Genomic DNA, 19,603 nt, shown 5'->3' on the forward strand with positions numbered 1-19,603 from the left:
ATTTTGTTCAATTTGAAATGTCATGTTTGTTGAATTATTAACATTGATGAACTTGTACCCTCACATGTCCTCGTAGTTCAGCTCCAATTCAGAATTACATAGGTTAATTCTTTTTGTATTACAACGAATGATAGAATTTCTAGAAAGACTGCACTAGTATAACATGTTATTTTTATTTACTACCTTATAAAGACATAAAGAATAGCATCAATAATTCGAGATTTAAACAAATTACATTAGATACAATCAAGTGCTATAATGCTTTCTTGAGTACATATGTAAGCAGCACGAGCTTTCATAATACGCAATGCAAGTGTCGCTGTATATATTCCTTTAAAAGCATTGGTAATGTGTTTCGATGTTGAGCAAATCTAACTGCAGAAGTGCAATGTGGTATTTTCATTTTGTTTCTGTTGAAGATATACTCAGTTTAGTTTACATCCAGCAGATTTCAGCAGCTATTGCTATGAAGAACAGGAAACAAATGCTGTTCAATTGTCTTGTGAACATTCACGTCATTTTTCTTCATTTCCAACATGAAAAAAAAAGATATGTGGGGTAGAAGGCAATGTGACAACAATCCTACGAAAAAAATATTCAAAAGAAATTAAGAGGCAAACTTCTCGTTTTAAATAATAGACAGGTGTCTATACCAAAGATCTGAAATAAGGAAAAGGTATGATATGACAACTACCAAACAGAGTCCAAATGATGTGGATTTAAGAAACTACAGGTCACTGTACGACCTTCAACTAGGTATGTCAGTTATCTCTAGATCGTTATTAGTCTAAAAGCAGCAATGAAAAAAAAATAGCAGAAAAATCTCATAAAAAGACAAAATATTTAGTTAACAAAAAAGATAAGACATTTGATTTAAGACAGTCGATGGAGAGGTTACTGTTATTGGACAGACGCATGAAAATGTGGCTAAGTTTGGCTAAATTTTTTAGATCTCAATCCTCGCCCCTTTACTATCGATTAGTGCATTAACAACAGGTGATTAAAAACTCACGAAAAACAAATAAGTACATTAAAAGCACTTAAGTATAGTGAAATAACGATGTTATAGATTACAAAACAAAAATGTAATACACAATATACCAATGACTGCTAACATTTAATTACAGCAGGCTCAAGTATTTAACCTGAATTTTTGTAGGAGACGGGAACAAGGGTGGCAATTGCCCTACCCCACTTTCAAAAGTGGAGGACCAAAACAATGTTCGACAAAAAAGAAATATTGAAAAAGGCCAGGGAACTGGATAACTCCTGCATACTAAGACTATAGAAAATCTTTGTTTTTACTTTTCACGTTCAGAAGTCCTCCCACATCAGTCGACTAAAGAAAAGCTTTGTTTTGCTTGTCACGTTCAGAAGTCCTCCCACATCAGTCGACTATAGAAAGGTTTGTTTTTGCTTGTCACGTTCAGAAGTCCTCCCACATCAGTCGACTATAGAAAAGCTTTGTTTTGCTTGTCACGTTCAGAAGTCCTCCCACATCAGTCAACTATAGAAAAGCTTTGTTTTGCTTGTCACGTTCAGAAGTCCTCCCACATCAGTCCACTATAGAAAAGCTTTGTTTTTGCTTGTCACGTTCAGAAGTCCTCCCACACCAGTCTACTCCTACGTAACTGAGTCCTGCTGTAATAAAACACTTAATTACCGTTACAACCCAGCACTCTAAGCAGTACATGAAACATTACAGCGGAAGAAGATGGTGTTTGGCGGCGAGCAAAAAGTAAATGTTTTAACAACTTTTTTTTTTCCTACACCACATTTTACTTATATACTTGAGAATGGTTATATTCCTAAAGCTGTGCTTCATTCATGTGTTCTGCTGAATCACAAAATGTAAGTATCATCGCTTAAAACGGATAATTGTAATGATTGAATGAGTTTAAATAACCTAGAGACAAAAAGAGATTAGCACTCATGAAAATAGCGGAAGAATGAACGTTATAATTGATTTATATTACATGCTATTGGCTTAAGTTGATGAAGTACAGGACACAGAAGATGTCATTTGGGAGAGTAAATCTTGATGCATATTATATTTTGTCTTGCCTGCATAATAACATATAACATTTGTATCCATGCTAATGCCGGTATTATCACTTTAATAACAGCTGGTAATATATGACCATAAAACATTTCTTTTCTCATTGACTGAAAACGTAGGGAATCTTCTTTGATAAAACATTATATATTCACCGCGGGAAAAATAACGAGAGGTTAATATAAGATTTGGAACATATAACGTGTACCTATAAATAGTTTTTTCTTGGGCAACGTCTATAGCATAGGTTTATTACGTCATTTACATTCTCATTTTTTTCTCCTTTTTTCGATGTTATTTTTTTTATAATAAATCTGATTTGATATTTCAATTTATAAAAGTTTAGCAACTGCCAAAACAGATAATATATTTAGTATAAAAGAAGCAGTGAAATATCTTCAGAAAATACTATAAAAAAAGTATTATAATAAAACAATAGTTGACTTTTGATATCAGTTGATACACTGATTTATCAACCAATAGTTAAGACATTCATCCTTGGCCGTTGGCCTCGGTGAATATCATATCTCTGGTATTACTACCACTGCGTTTTTATGATAAAAAAATGTATGCAAATAACTCAAAACTGTGGATATGGTACCCTCGTGGAGAAACCAGATACCAGCAGAGGAGCTACCTACATGTATGCTGGAGTAGTTATAATCACGTGACACTTGTCCTCGACTAAATGTCTCATAACCCATTCACTCATAACCTAATCTCTCATAACCCAATCCCTCATAACCCAATCAGGAAATTAGTCCAGCAACAAGAAATCAAAACACAATCATGACATAAGACAAGCAACAATCCATCAAAACCCGAACAAAATATTTGGCATGCAACACTCCATTAAAACCCGATCAAAACATTTGGCATGCAACAATCCATCAAAACCCGAACAAAACATTTGGCACCATCACTCCATCAAAACACAATCAAAACATTTGGCATGCAACAATCCAGCAAAACCCGAACAAAACATTTGGCATGCAACAATCCATCAAAACCCGAACAAAACATTTGGCATGCAACACTCCATCAAAACCCGAACAAAACATTTGGCATGCAACACTCCATCAAAACCCGAACAAAACATTTGGCATGCAACACTCCATCAAAACCCGAACAAAATATTTGGCATGCAACACTCCATCAAAACCCGATCAAAACATTTGGCATGCAACAATCCATCAAAACCCGAACAAAACATTTGGCATGCAACACTCCATCAAAACACAATCAAAACATTTGGCATGCAACAATCCAGCAAAACCCGAACAAAACATTTGGCATGCAACAATCCATCAAAACCCGAACAAAACATTTGGCATGCAACACTCCATCAAAACCCGAACAAAACATTTGGCATGCAACACTCCATCAAAACCCGATCAAAACATTTGGCATGCAACAATCCATCTAAACCCGAACAAAACATTTGGCATGCAACACTCCATCAAAACACAATCAAAACATTTGGCATGCAACAATCCAGCAAAACCCGAACAAAACATTTGGCATGCAACAATCCATCAAAACCCGAACAAAACATTTGGCATGCAACACTCCATCAAAACCCGAACAAAACATTTGGCATGCAACACTCCATCAAAACCCGATCAAAACATTTGGCATGCAACACTCCATCAAAACCCGATCAAAACATTTGGTATGCAACAATCCATCAAAACCCGAACAAAACATTTGGCATGCAACACTCCATCAAAACACAATCAAAACATTTGGCATGCAACAATCCAGCAAAAACCGAACAAAACATTTGGCATGCAACAATCCATCAAAACCCGAACAAAACATTTGGAATGCAACACTCCATCAAAACCCGAACAAAACATTTGGCATGCAACACTCCATCAAAACCCGAACAAAACATTTGGCATGCAACAATCCATCAAAACACAATCAAAACATTTGGCATGCAACAATCCATCAAAAACCGAACAAAACATTTGGCATGCAACACTCCATCAAAACCCGAACAAAACATTTGGCATGCAACAATCCTTCAAAACCCGAACAAAACATTTGGCATGCAACAATCCATCAAAACCCGATCAAAACATTTGGCATGCAACAATCCATCAAAACCCGAACAAAACATTTGGCATGCAACAATCCATCAAAACACAATTGTAAACAAACACCAACAATTACATCTTTACTTTGATATTGTTCCTTGAATTGAGTTCATAAACAAATACGGTTTAATAAAATAAATTCTATGTAAAAATAAGAAGATGTTGTATGATTGCCAAAGTGAGAGCCCTCCACTAGAGACCACATGACGCAGAAGTTAACTTCCGATACACATGTGTTCCTTATGCTTTTTATGTTTGGTTTATTGCTTTTTACCATTTATTACGTTTAGATTTTCAATATTTGGTTTCGGGCACTAAAAATATAATGTAAAATACGCATTTAGCTCATTAAGTTCAACATTGATATTTTATAATTTTGTGTAAAAACTAACAAAACCTGAAACAAAATACAGTATAGGCAAATTTCATGAAAAAGTGAGTAAAACCATGGGAACATCGTACAATCGGTAAACACCCAAGGATTATAGGGTATAGAAATATGATCACCTACACTCCTCCCATCCGGTAATGAAACCCTATCTTAAGGACGGGGTTTGCTGTCGGGAAGATAAATACGCAGCTGCAACAACACTTCAAATGCAACTGAAGAGGATATTTCTAAATGATCTGGTAAAGGTGAGAAAAGATACTCTAAATAACATCATGTGCGCAGTATTAACAACTATAGATCATACAAATATTAACACATTATTGATTTACTAAATATATATATATATATATATCGTTGACATTTATTCCTTTAAGAGACCAAATTTGAAGACTCTTTCCCCAGATGCAATGTTTAATGTTGTTAACTTTTCGTTATATAGATCTGATCAAAACAAAGATAGTCCTTTCTTCTGTGAGATCTGATCAAACCGGATATGGAAAAAAATATGCTGAATTTTCGGGAGCAGATTTATTTGTAGTTGAGATCAGAAGATCATAGGCGGTTATTTATTGGTGTCTATAAACTGCCTAGTATGCCTGATGGTAGATTTGATGCCGACTTCAGTTTAACATGTAACAATAGAAGAAAAAATTCTTTAATAGATTTGAATATTGATATGATAGACACTAAGAGCACAAATTTTAAAGGAGTCTTAATAATATGATCAGAAAAGCAATTTGTTTTACTCGACACTTTAAATCAACTCTTTGGATGTTATTTGAACAAACCAAGAGAATAAAAGTGGAGTGATATGTAATTTTCGATGTGGTTTAAGTGATGTTAACAATCAACTGGTGCTCGGATAACAGAAAGACCAAGTTTAAGGTCATAATTAGGATATAAATAATGTTTAAATTGACTTGCAAGAGACAAATTTGGATGATGACCTACACACTAATGTAACCTTAGAAATAATAAACGCATATGTTTCTTTTACTTTTAAAGAAAAGAAAATACTACCATAGCTTAAATCTGTAGTATTAAAAAAGGATATGTTGTATAACTATTTAAAATAAATGAATACTAGCAAAACCTGATACACATAGAAACGATGTAACAAAACTGTTTTGATTCGAGCGCCACGGATGAGTCTTGTGTATCTTTGAGGAGTTTTAGTTACATGTCCATTCGCAATGTTGTATGTCTAATCATATGTCTCGTGTAAGGAGAGTATCTTGTTCTGTACACTTTTAAAAACACCCTGCAAGAATCCTGGATACGGAAGTGTCCTTTGTGCAAGGCAAAATTTCCAACTCTGTCCGATATATCCATCTTTACAGTGACTTATAGTGGACCGGTTGTGGATGCATATCTAATCATCCTTCACTACGGATGCCACGCCTAACCGTTGGTTGAACATTCGCTAAGGGGAAATCCGAGTTACCGCATTTCTACTCCCCGAGTCAATCTGGGTAGTTTACGTGAGATTAACAAGTATCATGTCTAAATACACGTTAATACTCATGATCAAGAGCGTACTAATTTGATGATGTACACGGATTAACCCGTTTCAGGATAAGAATAGAATTATTTTTTATGTTTTATGAAGATGTACACAGGGTTTGGTTTACCATAGTGACCAGGTCAATTTCTGATTAAGCATCAACAAAATTTAAGTTTTCCTTATAGTCATTCCTCCTTACTGTTAGACTGAGAGAACTTGAATTGTCCGTTATTTATTGACAAGAACGTGCAATTAATCTTAATGCTAGAAGTTATGGAAGCCAATTAGTGCCACCAGTGAATTAACAAATATAATTTTTTTCGCAGTAGCCTTAAACTGCCGTCTGTGAATAAGTTACTCTTGCAATTTTGATTCAGAAGAGCTACGCACTTTTTTGTAATCATACGATGAACTTGAAATAGTACTTTAAAAAGTCACGGCCTATGTTGTCTAAGTAGACATACACATATATCCTTCAAGGTATGTATACTCAGGCATTATTGTAAAGTCACGGTAAGAACAGAAATAAATAATCGGTTGTCTGCTGAAGAATGTTAGAAACAAACACTTCCTTTTGTAATCAATAAATAGAACACAGTGTAATAAAGTTAACAATACAATCAAATATGTCCGTGAGCAAGCTTCAAAGAAGCTGATGAAATTGTTTCGAAAAACAAATGAAACCTTATTTATTGGTTGTTAAAAAAATAGAAAAGTAAAGAAAAAAAAGATAGAAATATGTCAACAACAAATACTACCTCAACATTTATAAGATAATGCAGGAGATGCGGAAAACGAACTAGGTCTTAGCGACAAGAGATTGATGTATTGTTATTATCTTAACGACCAGTGGCAACTACTTCATATATAAAAAAGGAGGAGAACAGATTAACACTAAATCCAATAGGTATGTTCTCTAAAGTCGTTTGACTGGAATAAAAGGTTGGAATTTCGGCTGCCTTTAGAACAGGAATACACATGCATGTATGCGACATTTTTCTATGCAACGGGTTACCTACGAATCCCTCAATAAGTTGTTTGCAAGGATTCTTTTAAAGGCATAGAGCGTGACACTTAATGCTTTTTATTATTAAGAAAATTTGGCGCAGATGATTTGATCTGTTTAAATTCTAAGCATTATGTTAAGACTCGTGACGATTTAGATTGAAGACTGTCTGCTGTGTTCTTGATGACATTAAGTATTTTGTGTCGTTGGTTTTTGACATTTTTACCTATTAAGTCTGTTTGTTTTGCTCACACTCACACGTTGTTGTCAATATAATGGAATTCTATGCGACTGTCATACAAGTGAGAGGTTTAGCTAGCTATAAAACCAGGTTTAATCCACCATTTTCTACATATGGAAATGCCTGTACCAAAACAGGAATTTGACATTTGTTTTCCATTCGTTTGATGAGTTTAAGCTTTTGGTGTTGCCATTTGATAAAGACTTTTCGATTTGAATATTTCTTGGAGTTCGGTATTTTTGTTATTTTACTTTTTTCTCTCTCATTCACGAATAAGCTACATCTCCTTTCATTAAAACCAGTACATTCAGAACTTTTTCGAAATCTGTCAAGCCGAAAGTTGTCCATTCAGATGTGTTTATATTTAAGAGTTTATAAAGTGTATGATTGTTCAGAATATCACTATGTTTACACTCTATTGTAGCAAAGATTTACGATGTCCATATTGCAGAAATAGATATAGAGAGACTTGACTATCAAATCTTTGATAGAATTGGTGTATTCATTACGACTAGTTTAAAGTATTATAGGGGGTGGTCCGGGAGTTGTAACCCCCCTTTTTCAATTTTTTTTTTTTTTTTGAATTATGTGAACATTCAATGGTGTTTCGGGGGTTGAAACCCCCCCTTTTCAAAATGATAGGATCCGCGCCTGCTTAGTGTTAATATAACAAAAGCATCTAAACATCTAAGATATGTGCCGTTACGATGCTGTGTCATTGGCGTATCCATACATCTCCCTAAAATTGTAAACCTAAAAAGAGGCTAAATTGTATAATTCCACAACATGTTGTTAAAACACAAACGTATTTTGGAATCAAGTAAAACATATTGAGTGGATGATAGATCTAATTCTCTTGTCGTTTGATTGCATAAAATTTCCAATTTAATTTTTCCTACTGTAAATTGTATATGAATAATTGATACGTATTGATCATTATGCATGGATAATTTGTAGTGTAACATTATTTATTTACAAAGAATAAAGTACCTTTTATTTTAAACGAAGACATACGTACACTGTACCTATTATATTGAAAACCAGGACATATTTTGTTTTTATGGGTTCGTGGAATTTTTTATTACAAAGTGGAACCGGAGGATGCTCAAATGTCCGGCGGCTATCATCTAGTTATTATTGTCCGGCGGCTATCATCTAGTTATTATTGCAGACTATTGATCTTTTAAAAAAAATATTCGTTATTTAGAATCCAGTATTATTTAATTTCCAGGCCTGATCATATAGAAACAATGACCTACTTAAAAGCTTTTCCCATTCATTAATAATAAAAATGACCACTTGTCTCTGATTGTAGATATAAAATATAGCCATTATGGCTGTTATATCTATCTTCTGATCAAGACTACAGTTATTGCAATGGGTCATTGTTAAGGAATTCATAACCACAGAAGTTCGTCCTGCTAGAATGGGTCCAACTAATGAATAGATTGATTGATTGGTTTCTTCTTGCATTACCGCGGCCCAAGAGCAATTATTTCACGCATATTCATGATGAGAAATCATTGATAGTCAACACAACAAGTAGGTTATTCAAGGTAGACCGTTAGGGTGTTAAGCCGGAATATATTGACTGCCACTGGAAATGAGTGTGTGTTGGATAGAGGACAAATGTTTTCACCTACAGACCCCTCAGAAAGTTATTGCAAGATTTCATTAACGTGCAGATAGCGTGGCCACGGGTGTCATTCGGTATATCGAGAAAAATGATCGTGAAAGAATACCCAACGGTGGTCAAGTATTGCGATTGGATCGTAAAAGCTCTGGAATAGGATCGTGAAGGAAATCTTATCGAGAAGACATATACATAGTCAATTACTAATCTAATTTAATGAATAATACGGACAAATTTAACTGCCTGTCAAAATGGTATAATAATATGATCAGTATCTGCGAAAAATCAAGGTTTAAAAGTACAGCGCTTATACAAAACTACAAAAGGCAGATTGCTCCTCGACATTTCAATGACATTAAATATGTAAACTAACAAGATGTGTTTCATAATTCTAATGCCTTAACAACTTTTCTTTGTAAAATGTCATTCCAATTCAATGATTCAAATGGTTCTTATAGTTACTTTGTGTTAACATAATCAGAAATGTTGCAAAAAATGAAATATTTACAAAAAAAATGATTTTTTCGGATCGTGAAAGATCGCGTACCGCTTTTTGAAGATCGTGAAACGGATCGTGAAAGATCCATGAAGCTACGAAAACGTTAAAACCATTATTTAATTAAAGGACAATTTATATTTTAAATTGGTATATCATGATATGACTCATGCATGTTCTCTTTTGTTGGTGAATAGGGTTATAATTGTTCAATGCCATTGGATCTGATTATCTTATAATACCACACCGACTAGGTGCCTTATATCAAAATCAGTCTATTTTTCCGTTCTTGATAAGTTTTGATTTCTTATACAAGTTTAAGATTGAGAATAGAACTTAATCGACCAAATTACAGTACAAACTGGACATCCTAGTAAGGATTCTACTTCGTCAAAATTATCTCCCCATTACGCCACCTAATTTTTATAATCTTAAAAACGGAAGTCATTGTAGTGATAACGCGCTGTCAATTTAGCTCTTGAAAACCGATAAGTATATCCATAAAGCATTACTACGATCCTTATATGCCAGTTGTATTTTAAAAGACAATTGTAACTACTAGCTATTTAGCATCATTTAATGAATTTTTATGTATCTGATCAACTTAAAACTATTATCTGATCGGTTGTCAGGGGCAATTTTCGAAAGTTTTAAAATATTTAAAAAATTATAATTAAATATTTCTTGGAAGGGCAGACTAAATATTTTCAGAGGTTGAAGACTAATTATCCTAGATAACACTCGCAAAAAATGAAGTGTTTTTGAAGATATGCATTTTTAAGATCCACTTGAAAAGTCTATCGTCAAGTACCTTTAGTAAAAATTTGTTATTCGAAAACACCTATTCTGCAATTATGACTCATTAGAAAGGTATTTCACTTGACCCATATATTTCTATTTTTAGTAATGTAAATTTTTAATGTTATTATATCAACCTAAATATATAAATATAATAGAATCTGAAGCGAGATGATGTGTGAAATATTTTCCTTTTATACGTTTTCAAGACATAATAGTCAACTCAAACATGCCTAAACATAAAAAGGTGTACTCGACTTTCTCTTTTGATGAAATTATTGCCCATTTTTTGGGGAGGTAATTATTATAAACAGTAATGCACTGATCAACGTTAAAACGCATGTATTTGAATGACAATAATCTCCTGATGGACCAAGAACAATGCGGATTAAGTATAATCATGGAATAACAAATACAATGTAAATAGTCAATGACTAAAGGACAACAATAGAAGATTCTTTCGCGCCATCTAGGACTTATATAGTTGTGGAGCATTCCCAGTCCCCATAGGTTTTCAATTGCGGGAAAATTGGCGATGACCCAGGACACGGGTTATTCATTGACCAATGAAAGCGGCTTCTCGTGAATAAGATGCAGAAATATATGATAATGTGTTTATTTGCTTTGCATTTCGGTTATAAGCAAATGAGGTTGTTAATGTATTGACAAATCCAAAAAGCATTTTTAATCTGTTACGTGTGCGTACCCTTTAAGTAAATGCTTGTTGGGTAGCTGTAAATAAATGAGGGGGCAAATTCAAAATTTACAACTGATGGATAAGTTCGATTAATTAATCAATTATTGTTATGCTTAACGTCTAGTGACACATTTTTTAAGCAGGCACATACTAAGTAAATAACGTATCAAATGAACGAACATACTGATATCCAGTTGCATTTTTTTTGCAAGGTCGCTAGGAATAAGAGGACATGGTATCCTTTGAATTTTTTTTTTTAGTCAAGTGGGACCTTTTTATCTGTTATTAACAGATTTTGGTATTTATAGATATATAAGAATATTTTGTTGATCAATAACATTCATTTAATATTTTTCTTTTGTGGGTCCATCCTCGTATATCGATGTTTTGTAAATTTGTTTTTTTTTATTTTAGGAAAATTAGTCATCGCTGTGATGTTTTGTATTATCAAGTTGTGTTTATGCTTGTCCTATGAATAGGAGCCATTATGGCTTTATCAACTTCTGAGATCGAGGTTAATGCGGTAGTACAAGCTCCTCCCATCATTTGTTTGTCATATGACCAGCGTTCAATGAGGGGAGGGATTGATTATATTATAGTATGCATAGTAATGTTCATATTGTAGAGTTCCCTTTTGGAATAAGTATACAGTCTTTCAATCTTCTCCATTCAGTATAGGATCTTTTAAGGACGTGTAAATTTTTTTCTCGTTTTTTTGTTTTTTGAGAAAAAAAAACCCATTCACATCGGCTTGATCATTTATTTGTCTGTGTTGAAGTGCTTAGAATTGAAAGGGTCGGGTGCTGATTGTGTGAATTCCAGAAGAGAAGAAAAGAAATGGGCATGGGTCATAAGCTGCAAATGAGTCCTTTTGTATGAATTGCTCGAGTTTCACAGATCTGCCTAAAATTACTGCAATTTTGTTTTTATCTCAAAAGACAAAACCGTTGATTCCGATCTGTTAACGAACATAGAAATCAATACCAGAAGAACCCATTTTTTATTTTTGAGAACTTGTAAGGTTTACCTAAAATGATTTACATGTTTTATACTCATTTCTTCTCTCTGATGTAGACTGGTGTAGTTTCCTCAAGTTATTTTTTTGACAGTCAGCTGGTTTCAAGTCAAAGTCAGCGTCTTTCATACCAGTTATTTCCAATTGATTACTATACGTAACGTCGCGTGAACTTTAAAGACGTAAATACATTCTCCCAAACAAAACATCCGGAAAAAATAGGCGATCATTGCAATGTTAATTTCCCATAGAGAAATTTAAAATGCTACGTACACGCATCTAGACAGTTTCGGAATGGCCCGAGGTCATTGTTCTAATTTTATTTTCTTTAAGAAAATCGCTGTTTGGAACAAATGTTTGCACAATTAAAAAGAAAATCGCTGTTTGGAACAAATGTTTGCACAATTAAAAAAATAATCGCGATTTTTTGGTGGACAACAAATCTTCAGCCAGACTATAGTCTCAAGTCGCCGTCAGTTCCTCAAATCGGAGTCCAATCTGACGTTTTATTGTTGTAGGACTCCAAATCAAGGATCTATCTTTTAGAAGTCCGTTTTCGCTCCCACTAATCCAATTCCAACCTCTTGCTTTGCTAATCGATGTCTTTTTTCTGGACTTGTTGCAACATCAGCATTGTTGCAATCAACCTGTGATAAGAGATACTAACACCAAGTACAAATTAAACTCAACCGATACCAGCTGGGATCTCGCGATTTTCAAAAAAAAACTAATTTGTAAAAAATGAAGTAGAATTTCATTAATATTATTTCTACAAATTGTGTTTCATTTGCACCTGCGATCGTGATTTCTTAACTTGAATTCTAAATCATTAACTTGTTTGATCATATATTTTAAAAAGCACAAAATGGATGTATTAATCGGTTAACACATTAGTGTCTGATTAACGTCCAGTGGAAATATTACATATTACATTATAAATGTGTTAGCATGCTAACGAAATATCATAATTCCCTGCTTTGTACTAAACGGTAAACCTACACTATAAGTCGGATCCGTAACGTGCTAGCCCACAAGGTAACAGTCCACGGGTAGACATATCATCCTACTCAAAGCACATTGTCCTCATTCCAGCCGACCAGTCTAAATTCTTACTACTAAATATGCCGTGCATTTGACAGAGAAGCAGCTAAACCAGACGAGTGTTGATTTGGTGTGACCAAGTCGGTAATATAGTGTTATTAACAGGCTGTTTCTGTATTGACCCTGCTATAGATTCGAGGTTAACAGGACCAATACAGAAACAGCCCGTTCATAACACTTTTATTAAATGATTTAAGTTATTCGATTAAACTAAGAAACTTACCGTGAAGAAGATACAGAAATTCATAGTTGAAATTGTCTTTTCGCATTAATTCACGATGGATTTTTTGTCAACATTCAATTTGAGTCATTGTCAGATGTAATTTCTGAATTCTCATCCAAGTACTTTATCTTATGCTATTACAATTCATTTTATCTAGCAAATATAATGTAGCCGGGAAGAATAAATCAGACAGTTTATCTATTTTTATTCTTGGTTCGTCTGCGTTCTGTTGATTGATCAACGGAAATGAAACAGTGATAATAATCGAAAGCCGTACTCGAAAAGGCTGTGAAATATTTCCGTTTCAAGACGTTACAAAACACTGAACATCATTTAAATTTTTTTCTATGATTTTAAGTTGAAAAATATGATACAAATGTATTTTAAGCATATAACGATACGTCCAAAGTTAAGCTTAGCGTAGGAAAATTGAAACCGGAAGTGAAAGTCCCGTATTAGCCCATGGGCCAATACGGCTTTTTTTTCAGTATTGGCCCTGTTTTTTCCGTATTGACCCTGTCCGAAAAGCAATATTAACTCCTGATTTATATCGACAGGGCAACGTCATAAGTATTACACATGCTGATTTATCCGTATTAGTGCTGATTTGCTCATATCATTTAATAAGTTAACCTACATTCGGTGATAAAAAAGGGAAACAAATACGACAAAATAGTAAGTAATAGTTATCCCATGAGGACGCGGTGTGTCAGTGTAAGATCATCCCGACGGCTGGATGCCGGAGGGTGATCTTACACTGACACACCAAGTCCGAATGGGATAACTATTTTACATCCCAGCTGTTCTAGATTATATAAAAAACATTTACGCTTCATAACGTCTAGTTTTAGAACGCCGCACAATCATAATTATATACTTTATATATTACTATATAGTATATACCCTTTATGAGCCCCGGACACAATGTTTAAATATGCTAAATTAACCGAGAGTTTTCATCCAGTCGTCCTAGTGTAGGGGTATGAATCGTGGGTCTATATGCCATAGGTCTTCGATTCCCAGCATAGACACTGGATTTTTTCTACATAAATTTTGATAGTTAGTCTTTTCCGGGTGAATATTTCTAAGTTTTGTTGTGGATTTTACATTCCCGCCTAAATGTTACAGAACAAAGGAAAGCATGCAGAACAAAGAAACTCAAGCTAGGGTGATCTGGCAGGGGTGATCCGGCTCAGATCACCCCTGGTAGAACAAAGGAGCTGGGATGTAACAAAAGTAACATTAATGGAATGACAGGTTAACTGGGTCAACGATTTTTGTGAGCATAATATATTGCCATATATTCTGATTTGTCAGTGATTTATACATTGTATACATTATCCTTTGATGTGGTTGTACTCGTTGATAATGTCCGTATAAAAAAAAAGGTCCTTTATTCTATACCTTTATTCTATACCTTTATTCTATACCTTTATTCTATATGTCTAATTGTCATATGCATCATGTCCATTCTTTTACTTTGTTTAATATACTTTACGGATGGGATGTTGTCTCTTTTGTCGTTCTTTTTCACAAATCAACACAGTCATAATATTATGAATTGCCTTTTTTGTCTATTTAAACAGAATATAATAAAAACAGAAGGACCACCTCAAAACTAGTAAGAAATAAATCTTAAATGATATTGGACTTTGATTAAAGCAGACTCCGATCGGATTTCGTTCTGGTACATGCCATTAAAATTAGATTTCTATTTGAGGACAATCATGTGTACCTCGATTTAAGACTGTAAAGTCAGACCGCACTTCAATTTGAGGAACGCATGTCGAATCGGTCGTAGATGTGAATGTAACATATATATATAACGTGTACAGATAACACGGATGTAGAATAGGTTATAAATTGTGACATTAAAGTACGCATGGTTATTTTAAGTTATTTTGTCCGTATAATAGTAATTTCTGTGAACCCTGGAAATGGCACTATTACGGTACATAGACACACTTCATTGTTGTTATACAAATATTCTTCTTCTTATTATAGTATTTAGCAAACAAATTCGTCAATGCTATTTTATGTTAGAAAATTACAAATATCTCTTCAAAATAATAAAGTCTCCTCGAGACGGTTGTAATAACACAGTTACTAATCCTGAAAATGGTATAAAATATTAATTGTATTCGCACTGTTTTCCCTATAACTGCCACAACTATACCACCCTTATCAATAACTGTGCGTTTACTGCTGGCAATAGGGGCATACTTTATTGACAATTTACTTAATGAAATAATACATAGAAAAATCAATAATGCGTTAATTATTTACTATATCGTCCGGAAGATATACTTTTCTATGCACTCATAGATATTTCTCACTCAATATGTACAGAAAAAAAAACTGCGTAGGACGGGACAAGTATGCCTTTCTTTGACACCTTTGAAATTCAGTCTACGAACCGTTGAAGCAATTAAAATAACCCGCTATAGGTTAATCTAATCTAAATAGAATAGGGACATGTTGTATGATTGCAAATGAGACAACCATCCGCCATAAACCAAAGAAGAAGAATGAAAACAACTACCTGTACAGGGTACCGTACGACCTTTAACAATGAGAAAAAATCCATACAGTATAATAAGCTTAACTATACCGCTTGGCGAAGGAAATTTCTTATAAAGAAATACCCAATAACGGAATTTAATTTAATTTAACAAAAACAAAATAGTTATCCTTGTGCAAATACCCCATCGGTGGTGAAATATGAACAAAATACATCGGATACAAGAACATACCTGACAATTACATTATCTGCCTATAAAAACCCCAGGATTAATTAATGTAAAAGCTTATATAATTAAACAAAAAGGTTTTATTGGAAAAACAATCGACAACCACTGAACTACAGGTTCCTGATTAATAACATTCTTCGTGTGCTTTTCCAGGTAACAAGTTCTTTATATCAACTTGAAAAACGTTAAATTTAAAAACAAATTTATTATTTTCAACCGAAATTATGGCAGAGTAAATAACACGCCGCAGTCTTAACATTTCCGGATTTTGTTCTATAAAATGCAAGCATAGCTTACTGTAAACGGTAGACTTTTTGTTCCGTAAATATAGAATTGACGAATTATGTCAACTACGTTCTGCGTTACTGACAGGTTACTAGTAGTTAGGGTGTTTTTGTAACGTAATAAGTTCTATATTCAACATTTACTGTAATAATTTACTAAGTTTACAGCTTTTAACTTATTATCCTTTGGGTTAATAAATAGTTAATGGAAAATCCATTTGGTAAATAATATCAGAGACATATATGTCTCTTAATATATAACCTTATTCGGTATGTTAGTATTTATAATTTTACAATTTTTATGATTTATTTACACAAGGTTACGTAATAGATTAATTTGAATACACACACAGATCTTTTTGAATTAATTAACTTTTCCGGAATTGACTCCGTATAATCGACAAGTCCGTGTTCAGTCCATTTAAATTTGGGCATAGTGGTCTGCAGATGAGGAATCACGTGCGACTACGGATTGATTTACTTTTTGTGTGATATAACATTTTATACGAATAGTAAGTACTTTAATCTTCTCTAACTAGTATTTAGTTTAAGAAGTATAACAGTTCTTTTTAAGTAGATTTAAACACAATATAATCTTTTAACGATCAATTATTTTATTATACAAAATCAAGATCTGACTTATTTGACAAGTGGTAACAATAATCTAAATGGTATGTGCAAATGATAATTTCAAGATATTTAAATTTCAAAGTTAACTCTTTGATGACCTATTGCAACGCTAAACTTATTGATTTTCTTGTGCACTCTTTCTCGTCTTAAATATGATTGAAGTATTTGCCACTGGACATTAATAAACAATAATCAATCAACAAACAAACGTTTTTTTTAATCAACTCGCGGCCAGCCATTACGTTATGTCAATTTATGTGAATAAGAAAGACGACTTAAAGCGTTGCAATTAGTATCACCAACACTAGTCCCACTGTCCACTACAAACGCAAGTGGATAGTTGAGGTTGATGTTAGTCAAACTGCTTGCAGGATAAACTGTATAATATTAAATCGAAGAATATTAAATTCATTTGAACTCCCTATCTTGACTAGGATGCCTATTTGTTCTCGTTCTACAGATCGTATGAAACATTTCATATTCTAGGACAATGTACATGTGTGCGCTTACAAATATGTTTATCACCACCACTTTTTTATGTGCCTGTTTTAAGCCAAGAGCCTGTAGTCCAGGGGTTGTTGGTGGTTGCCGTCCACCATAATTGTCTTTTGTTTAAAGTTATTATCATAAATTAAGCCGTTGGTTTCATCTTTTACATTCATTTGTTTCACCATTATTTTAATCCTGGGGATTTTTTTATCGTTCACCATACAAAATGGGTTTGATCATTTTTGCGCCTGTCCCAAGTCAGGAGCCTCTAGCCTTTGTTAGTCTTGTATTATTTTTAATTTTAGTTTCTTGTGTACAATTTGGAGTTTAGTATGGCGTTCATTATCACTGAACTAGTATATATATTTGTTTAGGGGCCAGCTGAAGGACGCCTCCGGGTGCGGGAATTTCTCGCTGCATTGAAGACCTGTTGGTGGCCTTCTGCTGTTGTCTGTTCTGTGGTCGGGTTGTTGTCTCTTTGACACATTCCCCATTTCCATTCTCAATTTTATTGATCATTGTTGAAGGCACTATGGCTTTATGGTGGATAGTTGGATCATTACAGGGATGGATTCTGGATTTTTGAAAAGGGTGGCGTACTTCCATAAAACTGAATATATAGCACTTAGCGGATCGAGGCGAAACAAAATTGGACTCTTTTATGCTTAAAAATAGTATGTTTTTCCAATCAAAGGGGTCGGCGTTCGCCCTCTACGCCACCCCGAATCCGCCACTGCATCCTGCATCACATTATATTTGGTTACAGCCTCATTTCTATATGATATAACCAAGGTTAGGCGTAGAAAATCATTAAACATATGACGTTCATAAAGGACATCACTTATGCCATATTCAAGTCAATGACTGCATCTTTTTGTTCGTATAAAAAAGGCTCATTTACATAAAACAGAAATTTAATTGTGCTTTAGTAGATATGCATGTTCCAAGTCAGGAGGAGCCTGTGATTTCGTGGTTGTCGTTTGTTGCTGTATACCATATTTGTTTTCCTTTTATTGTTTTGTACATGAATCAGGCCGTTGGTTTTCTCGTTTGAAATGTTTTACATTTGTCATCTCGGGGCCTTTCATAGCTTGCTATGTGGTATCGGTTTTGCACATTGCTGAAGGCCGTACGGTGACATATAGTTACTAACTTCTACGCCAGTGTTCTCGAAATCTGGCGTTGCTGTTGGTCCTGATCACCACAAAACAGGTAGATCCGCCAATGCTGAGTGGTAGATCCGCCAATGTTGAGTGTAGTGGTGGTCATGATGTCCAACTTAAAGTTAATGATGGTTTTATTTCTTTTTTATCTTCCTGATATTTGTTATAGTACCTGAATACAATGTATATCAATATTTCATATGAAACAATTAACTGATGTATTCATGTACCTATGGAAATAATTGATACCCAAGTCTTGGGTCCGAATGACTACAAGGATGCATTTTCTTCGAGAGCACTTCTACGCCATTTCTTTGAGAACGCTGCCACGCCATTTGGTCTCTGGTGGAGAGTTGTTTCATTGGCAATCATATCACATTTAATCGTTTTTACATTGATGTGGCAAAGTAATATTGCCGTTTGAGTCACTATACTTTTGAGTGGTCGTTAACGTTTTCTTTTCAATCTCGATAAGTGAACGAACAGAAGGGTACAACAAATAGTGTATAATAAAACATCAGTAAAGGAAGAACACTCTGAACTCTTGGAAATGTTTTCTTGAAATTGTTGCAGTTCTTCGTGTGCTCACGCGACGATATTGATGTCTATTATTTCGGTCTTGTAGCCTTTCATTCGCATATAAGAAAATTGTTTGTCACGAAAAAAATCTGTTACATATTTAACTTAATATGGTCTTGCATTCAAAACACTTGTCTTAATCCTTGTTCCTTGCAGAATTTCAAGCTAGAGCTTTTTAATTTCAGAATTTCAATTTTGTGTTCAATTTTTCACCAAATGTTCATGTAGCTTTTAAAATTTCTACATATTTTTACATCCCTGGCTTTCGAATGTTTAGCTTTGAGGGATGAAGGTAAATCAAGAAAAGTGCTTCGGATGCACGAAATTTATAAAATGTTTTTTATTCCGGTTGCAATCTCACCTACAAGTGACAAAAAGTATAATAATAAAGATTATAATCTACATTGCGCCCATTTTAAAATAAATTTGAATATAAAGTTTGAGA

Source organism: Mytilus californianus, unplaced genomic scaffold, assembly GCF_021869535.1.
Source record: "Mytilus californianus isolate M0D057914Y unplaced genomic scaffold, xbMytCali1.0.p SCAF_11, whole genome shotgun sequence".
Taxonomy (NCBI): Eukaryota; Metazoa; Mollusca; class Bivalvia; order Mytilida; family Mytilidae; genus Mytilus; species Mytilus californianus.